The following is an 11359-nucleotide window of genomic DNA, read 5'->3' as shown; positions in this document are numbered from 1 at the left end:
TTGGCGGGGCCGGGACTACAGAGGAGATGACGGCCGGGCAGCGAGCCGGCGGCGGGCGCCATCTTGGGGGTAGTTCCTCTGGCAGCGCCGCTTGGCCGAGGGCCGGGCCCCTGCCGGCTGCAGCCGCCCGCCCCGGCTGCGTCTCCTCAGCGGCGCTGGCCTTCCTCCGCCCGCCGGGCCGCTCCGCTCCGGCCCCTCTCGCCTTCGTAGCGGTCTCTTGGAAGTACAGAGCGGGAGAAGCCTCCCCGGTGGGTTCCGCGCGCTGCCAGGCCACCGGAGCCCCAGCACCCGCTTGCCTGCACACCCCGGCGGCGATCGAGTCCGGGGCAGCGGCCGCCTGAGGGAGCGGGGGCTCGGGGTGAGCGGGGCTAGATACGGGCGAACTGCGAGAGAAGGCAGTGTGCCCGCAGCAGGCCTCGGAGTTGCTCTGAAACCTGGAACGCCTCTTATGCTGGGTGTGGTTTGGGTTTGTGGGGTTTTTTTTAATCTCCAGAGGTAAGACTAAATTCTTGGTAGGCCAAAGAAATTTGCTTGTTCCTTCCCCCACTGGAGGTTGTGGCAATGCACAGGTGTGAAAGCTGGGGGAGCCCTCCCAGAGGTCGCAGTTGTCCCTCTGTCCCTGGACCCGCTGCCCAAATCCAGGGCCATACCCTTCAATGAGGGTCACCATCCCAAAGGCACAGCAGGCTCTGTGCAATGCTTGGCACTCCCAGCTGTGCTCCTAAGAAGTCTGTGTGCTGTCCTCTACCTCCTCCTGCCTTTTTACCCCTCTTCAGGACCATCTTCAAGTGGAAATACATGGTTCCCAGGATAGTGTGGCATTGCCAGTGCTGCTTCCCCTACCCTTGGTAAGGGCCTGCCCCAAACATTTAAAAACAAGGTATTACCCAAACTTAATATATGCTGGTTTCTGGTGCCACCCAGTGGTTCTATATACTTCTTCTAACTCAGTTCTTAAATAATTAAAAGCTGTTACTGAATAGCAATGAAGGCAGGCAGGCAAAGAGGAGATAGTATGTAGATTAACCCTTCCTGAGTGTGTTCCCAGTAGAAAAGAAAGAAGAGCACTGAACCCTGCTTCCACTGGGGTCGTCCCAGCCCTAAACAGACAGCATCACTGAGTGCCCAGTGCTCCCTTCCTATCTCTGAGCCTCCACTCTTCTTCACAATTGCTCCCCCGAACTGCCTGTGAAACCCTGCAACCTCCCTCAGCACCTTTATCATCTTTTCCTACTTGTTATCCTAGCAATTTTTCAATAGTTTCTCCCACTGTGTCCAGCTCACTTACCAGTTTCTCCCACTTGTTTGCCAGCAGTCCCCTGCTTTGAGGGGGTATCAGAAGAAGGGACCTTATGGGGAAACCTCCGCTCGCACAGTTGCTACCTGCCACTGAGACCTGGTCAGGGCAATCCAGGGAATACACAGGGATGCATTTTAGGTAAATAACCCCTGTAAGCAGGCAGATAAGACCAACTCTTTGGCCTTGTCAGCCGCAAGATGCCTCCCAGGAGTTGGTAGCCAGGTGGAATATGTTGGTTGTCTCTCAGGCTCCTAGTGCTGAAGTGAACCCAGTTCTTGCCTGAGTCTCAGGTCAGAGAAGACATAATAAAAAGAACTGCTGGAAATGACTTGCAGAACTGTATGCTGTTGTGTTGAGGATCCAATGTAGTAATAACCATGTTGTGGCATAAATGAGGGCTCTCTGGCTGTAAAGGCAGTGGGGGCTGGGGTTCCTCAATGCTGGAGGAAATGCTGCAAACCAAAGCTGGTTTGCAGCCATTCATTTGCGTGTCAGTGCAGTGGCCACTGTCCTGGCACAATGTGGCTCTGGGCTGAGGCACCAAGGGGGATGGAGCTGCTGAGGCAGCTCTCAAATGAGCCCTGGATGGGCCAGCTGACTTCACATCAGCAGAACATGGGTCCTTGTTTATTTCTGAACAAGCCAGGTATAGCAGCAAACTCTCTCGTGTCAGCCTAAATCCTTCACAAAGCTTTGGCTGAATGTTCTTTCTTGACAAAATCTACAGCTTACACAAGTTGATCTAGGAGATCAGTAGCAATAAAGCAACTGCTCTACCCATCCAGGTCTAGTTCAAAATACTAAGAGAGTCTTGAAATGATATTGTATTTTAATTCACTTAGTTGTTTTTCAAGCCTTATAGAAAAATGAATTGTTCACTACAAAGTGATAAAATTGTCTTAAGCCAACTTAATCCTCATCCATCATTTGTGCAATGTGCGCATTTAGTGCAGCTAAATGTGCAGCACAGTGCCCTGTGCAAAAAGGGCAATGCAAAAGTGCAAAAGTCTGAATGTAAAAGTGTTTGAAAAGTTGTATTTGGAAAGTAACAGCTAGACTTCAGTCTGTCTCTGTCAACCTCTCTTCTGCTTAATTCAAGTCCAATTTTCCCAAATACTGTTTTTTTTTTTTTGTTGCAGTCTGAATGTTTAGAGCATCTTCTCTGCATCAGCTCTCTCCAAGGAGAGGGTGTCTGCCAGAGGTACCAGCTTTGACAAAACAGACTCCCCATTGAAACATCTAACTGAGTGAGAAGTCTGCTGTGAGTGATCTGATTCTGCGAGTAGTTCAAAATTTAACATTTCTCCCTCTGACAGCTTTTGTGACAGCACAGAAAGCAGCGTGCAGCATGTGCAGCTGCAGTGCAGGGTAAAGGGAACCTATTCCATTATTTTTCCCAGAGGAAACTCAATTGAGTGGTTGAGGGCTGTCCTGGGTGGTGGATGGCTTGTTTCCGCCACACACCAGGAGGGGACAGCAGGGGTCAGGTGACAGCCTGTGAAGAGCCTGGGGCTGGCCCTCAGCAGGCACCTCTGTCTTCTGCCACAGTAGTCAGGAAACAGCAGGCTGCAGACATAATTGTGTCATCTATATGTACACGTGCCTCATTGGGTTCGTTCAAGGCTACTGGGCCAGTATAATTTCCTGGGCCTTTCCAGCTGTATGTGGAGAGCACAGCTGTCTGGACCCCCCCTGTTAGGAAGTGCTGTATCTTCCCTGATACGCAGTGCTGTACCATCCCTGATAGGCAGTGCTGTATATTCCTGTTAGGGAGTGCTGTACCATCACTGACAGGCAGTGCTGTACCTTCCCTCTTAGGAGTGCTGTACCTTCCCTCTTAGGAGTGCTGTAACGCAGGGCACTGAGGACAGGGTGCAAAGTTGCTCTCCACAAACCTCGTTTCTTTATATCGCAGCCAGTTATTCACATGGGGTTTCCACTAAAGTGGAAAAGTTGAAAGCAGCACTCATTTCCTTGACACATTGAAAAACACTTTCCACATCACCATTGCACACCCATCGCACTGACTGTTTACTGAGAAGTCTCAGTGCAGAGCACTGCATACTGTGCACAGAAGGGCCACGCTGATGTTGGCTGCTCTGATTTCTCAGGGCAGAAAGCCCTGTGTAGCCTTGTGTAGGCTTAATAGTTTATGGTTGAGGGGCATAGACCTGGTGTGAAAGGACCGCATACCCACTCAGCAGCTGCATGTGAAATTTTCAACACCAACCCCCGTTTCTGCCTGAGCTGTGCCCTGCACTGGGCTCAGCAGTTGGGAGTACTGGCTCTTTGCATGCAAATAGGGGTGGGTCCATATCTTCCAGCCTTGAAAACAGACCTCATCAAATTCCTTTTTCTTTTATAAAACCATGCCTTTTCTTCAGTAAATGTTTACTTGTCAAGTATTTACTTTCTCTGTGTTTACTTCTGTCCCGGGTTGAGTGACACGGGACTAACTTCTCTTCTAATGCTGGGAAAAACAGCATTTTTAGAAGACTCTGGTGTCTCAATTCATGAAAATATTTTCTTCATAGCCAGCCTGGCTCTGTGGGATTCAAGGTCTCGGTGTTTTCAAGCCTCTCCAGGAGCAGGGATGAGGAGGAGCACGCCCCAGGCACTTGACCCAGGCTGCCAACAGGATTGTTTCATACCATGAACGCCACATTCAATATAAATTAGAAAGTTTGCTGTGTAATTCTCTCTCTCCCTTGAGGATGGTAGGTCCAAAGAACTTGCCCTGATGCCAGAGCCCTGAGCCCTTACCTTTCTCCCAAAGCCACAGCGCTGGCAGCCACATTTGCCTCCCCTGCTGGGAGTGCACAGCTTCCTGCTGGGGGATGGGCTGGGATGATTCTTGTGTATCTTGTAACAGTATCAGGATAAATACTGGTTCTTTAGTATTATTGTTAATTATTTAGTCTTATTCTATTAAATCTGTTTCTTTGTGTTCCCCGATTCCCCTTTCCAGGTGGGGAGGGGGTATCGGGTGATAGAATAATGGCCTAAATGACAATGAATTGTTATGGGTTTTCTCAAACCATAACAACTTCCTCGTAAGTATTAATGGAAACTAAAGCAGTGAATGCTAAGCATGCCTGAAAGTATAGCCGTGTATTAGTGCTGTGCAGTGGAAGTAATGGGAAAATGGACAGCATTTTTTCACAATTTTTTCTGATAAAGCTCTAAGTGGGACAACACCACTAGGGTTACAATAAAGGATGGAAGAAAATCTTCACAAGACATCTGGGTATTGTCTCAATGCAGAAGAGCAGGCTGAGGAAATAGCCAAAATGAATGAAAACATGAATGGTAGAAGACAACTTATAAGAAAATGCATGGTGCAAAGTAACAAGGAACTGATGCTTATAAAACAGAGCCACAGCTTTTATTTGAGGTCCTGGAGCTCAGACATCGGTGCACTGCTCTCTCACAGCACACTTACTTGTCTACAGGACACCTGTGTGACAAATCCAGTGTCTAATGAAGCTGGGCAGAAGCAGCCCTGTTCCTCACAGGGTTTGGAGCTGACTGAAGCAGACCATTGTGGCAGCGGTTGCTTTCTGGGTATGCAGGGTGGGATGGTGCTCCCAGGTCTCCTGTCCAGCAGGGTGCCAGGAGTGGGTAGGGGGGAGGCAGACCCTGGGAGGAGCAGCTGGACACTGGTGTGATGATAAACTTCTCTGTGAGGCCCAAGGTCAAGACGATCCTCATTCTGTCTGTTCACTATCCAAATGCATGGAGGTTCACGCCAAGAGAAAATTTGAAAGGTTTTCAAGAAGCCAGCTGAAGCCTTTACATTGCTGTTTACTACAGAACAGCTTCAGGCTATTCCCTGGCTGAGATTTTTCTTTATGGGGAATGAGTCAGCCAGAAAATCTGTTTCAAACTGAAGTAGAAGAAATCTTAAGACAAATTGCTCATAAGAAGAAATTGCTTGCAATAGATCATACTCGCTCCTGTGCTGTAGACTAAACAAGAAATTAGTCACCTACCTGTTTATGTAACCATGAAGCCAAATGCCCTTTATACGAGAGGAATGGGATGTGGCAAATGCAATTCCACTTTTTAAAAGGGATTTGGGGAACTACAGACCATTGAATTTAGTGTCTCTATCAGACAAATGCATGGAAGCTATACCAAAGAATGTAATTGATAGATATACGGAGCAAATATGGCAAAATAATGATGAGTCATTATGATTTTACAGAGGGGAAAGTGCTTCACTGGCAAAGCAGAGAGGCTGGAGGTTCCCAACAAGTAAGGGCAGGAGTCCACCTGCGTCCCAGGAGACAGAGCAGAGCCCCTGGCTGGGGGTGCCGAGAGCAGGACTGAGCCCCGTTCCCTCCTGGCGAGGCAGCTGCTTCTTGGCAGCTGAGCTCTCCGCCTGCTCTGCAAGGGCCAGGGGTTGTGGCACCCCAGGATGCCCCAGCTCTGCTGCTGGGGGGGGCTGTGATGGGGGGCAAGGGGTGATGTACCCTGCCTGCAGCTTCCAGTGCCAAGTCACCTGCCAGGGGCAAACCAGTGACTCCAGACCAAACCAACTCAGAAGAGTTGAAAATCTCATCTCAAAATAATGAATTTTGAAAGGAGCTGTTCAGAGAAAGAGTTGAAAACTACATTTTCACGTCCCCATTCTCAGTTGAATCTAAGTAATTTTGTCCCAGTTACTGCTGCTTGCGATGTAAACCACAACAGGGCTTCTTCTAGAATGTGACTAGTAGATAAGAGTTAATAGCCCACTTAGTGGATGGATGACATTCTCTAGCTTGCAAAAAAGCCTTAACTTTAAAACAAGCCATTTCTTTTTGTTCTTTGAATGCCAAAGGCATTTCTCTGATGTTGTCCTTTCTTTGAGAGCTATGGTTCCAAACCTGGATGAAGACTGTTTGCTGAGCACTGCTGTATTCCACCTGGTGAGCCAGGCTTGTGTTTTGAAAGCACACCATAAAATCTTCATTGGCCAAAGGATAAGAAAACACAGTGAGCACATGCTGGTGCTGCAAAATGGTGATTACAAGCAGTTCTAAGCAAAACTGACAGCTGTGGGCAAGGGGAACCCCCACCTGATACTGACCCCAGCCCTGTTTTCTCCCAGCATACATGATATTTACCTGGGATCCCACACACATGCTCCTGGGAATTTGGCATTTAGTTCTGGCTTCCCATTTCTGTGGGAGGTGTGCCTGTGTTTTGCACAGCACTGACACCACAGGCTGCCTCAGTCACAGTGGCTGGTGACCCAGCGGGCTTGTTCTGCATGGGCGGTTCTGCATGAGGTAAAACAAAGAAGTTATTTTACATACTGCATACATTGAGAGACATGGTGAGGAGTGTCTGCTTGTTCTTCCAAGACGAAATATGTTGCTCCTGGCCTATGTGCCACAATTTCTGCATGGATGGGTTTTGCCCACCAAGGGTCAGGAGACTGGGGATGGGCTGGCAGCTAGGGGAGGACACGGCTGGGGCTGAGCAAAGCTGACCCAGACTGACCAAAGGGATATGCCCTACTGTATGACATCATGCTCAGGATGGAGCATGAAGGAAAGGAGTGGAGGAACACAACAGTTGTCTGTATTGGAGGCTGCAGTGAACTAAAGAGGGGGCAAGTGACAAAAGCAACCTATGGTGACCAGCCCAGAGGCCCCAGTATCCTTGGCACAGGCTACCGCAGGGGCAGGTACTTCCAGGACCCAAAAGGGTACTGGTGGGCCCTTGGTGTAGCTGCCAGGGAAGATACAGGGATACCTTGCCTGGCCTCTTGGAGGATGTCTCTGTTGTGGGGATCCTTCAGGTTGAAGAAAACGGGTTCCAATTGGTACCGTGACAGTGGACGAACACTGTGGCTACTCAGACCCCAGTGACAGACACTGCAGCTACTGACCCAGAGAACCAACCTGTGCTGGTAGCAGTCGCCCCTATACAGAAGAAGAAATATACACAAAAAATCAGTTTGCTTAGTAAGGGATGAAGATGAACCAGAGTCATCATGAGAACAGGAAGAAGAACCAAAGGTAATTATTCTGGGTGAGCTATGAGACATACAAAAAGATTTCAGTTGTCATCCAGGTGAGCAAATAGTCCCCTGACTGCTCCAATGCTGGGATAACAGGGCCAGTGGCTTGGAATTAGAGGGCTAGGGACCCAAGCAGCTGGGATCTCTGTTTAGGGAAGGGGGTATGGACAAGGGGGTATTGACACCTGTGATATATTCAGGAATCTGGTAATCCACGATTTAGCAGCAAGTGGTAAAGTTTTCTAGATGCAAAGGTTGGGAAAGTTTCTTGAGATAGTTCCCCCCTGTCCTGGTTTCTGCTGGGAATGAGTTCATTTTCTTTCTAGTGATTGCTGTGAAAGAAATGTCAATAATACCTATTGGTTTTAGTTGTTGCTAAGTTATATCTACACGATTGAAGGACTTTTTTCAGCTTCCCACAGAAGAGACAGAACAATGGAATGGCCAATGAAGTATTCAATACTATAGATGTCATGCTCAGTATATAAATGGGAGTTGGCTGGTAGGTGGGAATCTGCAATCACTGCTTGGGAAGGTGTCAATTCACCTGGCAGTGAGAGTGACTTGTGTCATTAGTATTATGGTTATTTTTCCTTTTCTGTTATTGTTATATTAAACTGTCTTTATCTCAGCCCACAAGTTGGGTTTTTTTCCTCCCTTTCCCCTCCTTTTTTTTCTCCTCTTCCCCCCACCCTTCTTGTGGGGAGAGGGAAGAGGTGAGTGAGCGGTTCTGGTTGCCGGCTGGTGTTAAACCATGACAACTCCCCCCACCCCTGGCTCCCCAGTGTGTTAGAATTCATCAGCTCATTCTTGGGGTAACAACATGGATTTCTGTGAATTAGGGTTTGTGGGAAACTAACAGAAGATTGGCGAGGAGGACTGTAAATACGCTCAAGTGACTCGCATGTGGGGTGCTGGAAAACACATCTATCACACTAATTGTTGCTTAGTTTTGTGTGCTCAACAAGTAGAACATCTGCACTTAGATAACATAGGCCTGGGACGGACTCAGGGGCACCTTCTCAAACACACCTGAGATTCCTGCCCTGCTGCTGAAGAGATCAAAGCACAGCAGAAATCTCTGCCTGCCAGAATCCTGGAAATACAGGCCCAAACAGCAAGTGGGAGCTCTCTCTCTCCCTCACTCCCTTGCTAACAAGGACTCTCTTGCTAATAAGGACTCTGGCTCTGCGGTGCCTGCGTCCCCTGCTTGCCTGCCTCTGCCCGGGTGCTGCTTCAGAGGTTCCCAGATCCATGAGGTATTGACATTAAATTGTTATTTGCCCTTAATCCGTGGTTTTGTGGTTGTTCCGGTGTCCTGCCTGCATCGGCTCACACAGGTTACCTCGGCCCCGGCACCTATAAGCTCCATTCCCAGTGCTCATTCTGCCAGCCCTGGGGGTTACAGGCCCCCACCCCGAGGCTGCCCATCTCCTGTTTTGCTTCCCATGGAGTGGGACATACACACACACACACACACCAGTCAGAGGAGGGAGCCCCCCTCCTTTGCCCCTTCCCCTTTGCTTGCTTACCCAAGGCCCACAGGTAAGGCACTGGTTTGCCATTCCCCCACTGCCTGGGTGTGTGATCCGACACAGGCAGGACACAGGAACAACCACAAAACCATGGATGAAAGGCAAAGAACAAATTTATTCTCAATACCTCACAGATTGGGGAATCTCTGAAGCAAGCACAGGATGCAAGTACCCCGGAGCAAGAAAGAATCCTTATTAGTGAGAGAGTCCTTGTTAGCAGAGAGTGAGAGAGCGAGAGCTCACACGCTGTTCTGGCCTGCATTTCCAGGATTCCGGCAGGCAGAGTTTTCTGTTGGGCTTTGATTGCTCCAACAGCAGGGCAGGAATCCTGGGCATGTTCAATAAGGTGCCTCCAGGCTTCTTGGGTGCACTCAACTGGGGAAGCCCATCCTGTGGGCAGGATGTGGGTGCTGCCTGAAGAGCGAGCTCTCCCCGCAGCACACACAGCCTGGCCAGGCCTGCACCCCTCAGGCCAGCGCTTGCCTGAGTCACCAGCCCCTCAATGCCCAGCAGTGTCCCGTCAGGACCAGTGCAGGTGCTGGAGATGGGGATCTTCCAGCCTGCTCCAGGAGCAGTCCTGCTGTGGCCTGGGTTTGGAGAGGGAACCTTGCATGGACAGGGAAGGAAAAGACAGTGATCGTAACTTTTTTTACACATAGACATAGGTAACACAACAATGGTAAGGTGCATGAACTCTGTGATAAGACACCGAGAATCCAAGCAGGGCAAACCGCAGGGAGCTGGGGAGGCACTGGAGGCCCTGAGGCTGTTCTCGGTGGTTTTGAAAACCACAGCTAGTGAGTGCAAAGGAACAGAGCACAAAGGTGGCTCAGCACTGGCTGCTGCAGATGAACTCTGAGTTCCCTTCCTCTGCTGCTGTGAAGCTTAATGCGGGAGACTGGAAGGAGTGTTTGCACCTCTGGTCTAGCAGTCCAGGGGCAGAGAGGAAGGTGGACTCAGCAAGCAGACTGTGGCTTAGGGGATGGGGATCCATGAGGCAGCTCTGCAGTTGCCGTCATGTCCGTATACGTGGTTATTGGCTCTCTGAGCCTCTGCTTGTGCACTCAACTCCCCTTCCACTCGGCCTCTGCTGCACGTACTGCACCCACAGCACTTCTTTTTTTTATTAGTCACCAGAGATTAATGGTATGATGAAGGCTTGTGTCCTGCAAGGTCCTCGCTCTCCCCTCGAGGGCAGAACAGTTGGAACAGATTTACAGCACTGAGGAAACCTTTACTGTAAAATTCTCCTTTGCCATCAGCAGCCCCCCACACGCAGGGCACATAAGGCAGAGGCCTTGAAGCAGGACAGGGGTACACAGTGATACACAGTGTTCTTTCAATGGATGTCTGTAGAAGGGGTAAAAACCTCTTGGCAGGCAGCTGACACTTTCCTGCCGCACTGAAGGAGCGGCCAAGCAATGCCGTAGGGCTGCTCCCCACAGAGCACCAGGTACAGGGTCTGTGTGACGGGGCAGAGACCCCCAGGAATGAGCCCACCCGAGCGATCTGCAGAGATCGGAGAACACTGCCGACAAGGTGATGGGGATGTGCCCCCACAGGGGACACACAACTGCGGCAGGGTGTCAACCTACGCTAGAATGGCTCTGCTGTTGCCCTTCGTGGCCAGGGGCTTGCAGCTTCCCCGTGCCCTCCCACCACCGCTCGGTGGCCATCTCCGGGGGAGCCGTGCCTGGCCATGGGGCACAGGTGGTGCTCCCCACAGCGTGCCCCGGGCTGCCTTCTCTGGGTACAGGGAACGCATAGGGCCCTGCCTCAGCGCTGCCAGAGCCCACAGAGAGCTCTGAGGGACACCAAGGGAAGGGCAGGAGGGAATAACGCAGGCTGCGAGGGAGGGAGCGCCATGGTGCCGGCCCGCAGAAAGGGGAGCTGGAGCCCGAGGAGAGGCCGAGGCACAGCCCGGGCACCAGCGCGGCCCGACCCGCGCCCCCAGCAGCGGCAGCCGCAGCGCGGGCCCCGCTCCCGGCCCTGCCCTTTGGCGCTTGGGCTGCATGAGGCCAGGCCCGGGCCGGCAGCAGCTCCGACAGCTCCAACCCTGCGGGGATAACGATGCGTCCTCCTGGACCCTGCCCCCAGCCCAGGCCCCCCGAGGCCGATGGCAGCGCAGGGCGCCGTGGCCATGGCCGTGGCCGCAACCGCGGGGGTCGGGGGGGGCAGATGGGGCAGGCGCTCTGTGCCCGGCCCCTTTAAGAGGAAGCGCTGGGCGGCGGTGGCGGGCTGTCCCGCGCACGCGCACTGCCTTATCCCGCGACTTATTCGGCGCGGCCAGCGGCGGGGCCCGCGCGGCTGGGGGTAAGGTGCGGCGCGGCTGTGCGCATGCGCGGGGTGCCGTGGGGCCCAGCTGCCCGCTGTGCGCTTTGTGGCGCTGCCGGAAGCGGCGGCGGGGCGAGGGGCCGAGCGGAGCGGGGCAGCACGGAGTGGCGTTTCCCCTGTGTCGCCTCAGCCGCCGCGGGCACCATGGAGCCGGCGGCCTGAGGGCGGAACGGCCGG

At 51.8% G+C, this 11359-nt stretch overlaps 1 protein-coding gene across 4 annotated transcripts in view; it reads left to right on the top strand.

The window, feature by feature from the left end:
- The first annotated feature begins 11137 nt into the window (after positions 1–11137).
- RALGAPB (Ral GTPase activating protein, beta subunit (non-catalytic)) overlaps positions 11138–11359 on the top strand; it is a 65629-nt gene continuing 65407 nt past the window's right edge. For all 4 annotated transcript variants that reach the window (XM_014961185.1, XM_014961184.1, XM_014961183.1 and 1 more), the window contains exon 1: positions 11138–11161. The gene's annotated coding sequence lies outside the window, so the exon portion shown is untranslated. The remainder of the gene's footprint in view (positions 11162–11359) is intronic.

Source organism: Calidris pugnax, unplaced genomic scaffold (assembly GCF_001431845.1).
Source record: "Calidris pugnax isolate Ruff unplaced genomic scaffold, ASM143184v1 scaffold518, whole genome shotgun sequence".
Classification (NCBI taxonomy): Eukaryota; Metazoa; Chordata; class Aves; order Charadriiformes; family Scolopacidae; genus Calidris; species Calidris pugnax.
The sequence above is the reverse complement of the archived record's forward strand: the minus strand, read 5'-3'. Positions and strand labels throughout refer to the sequence as shown.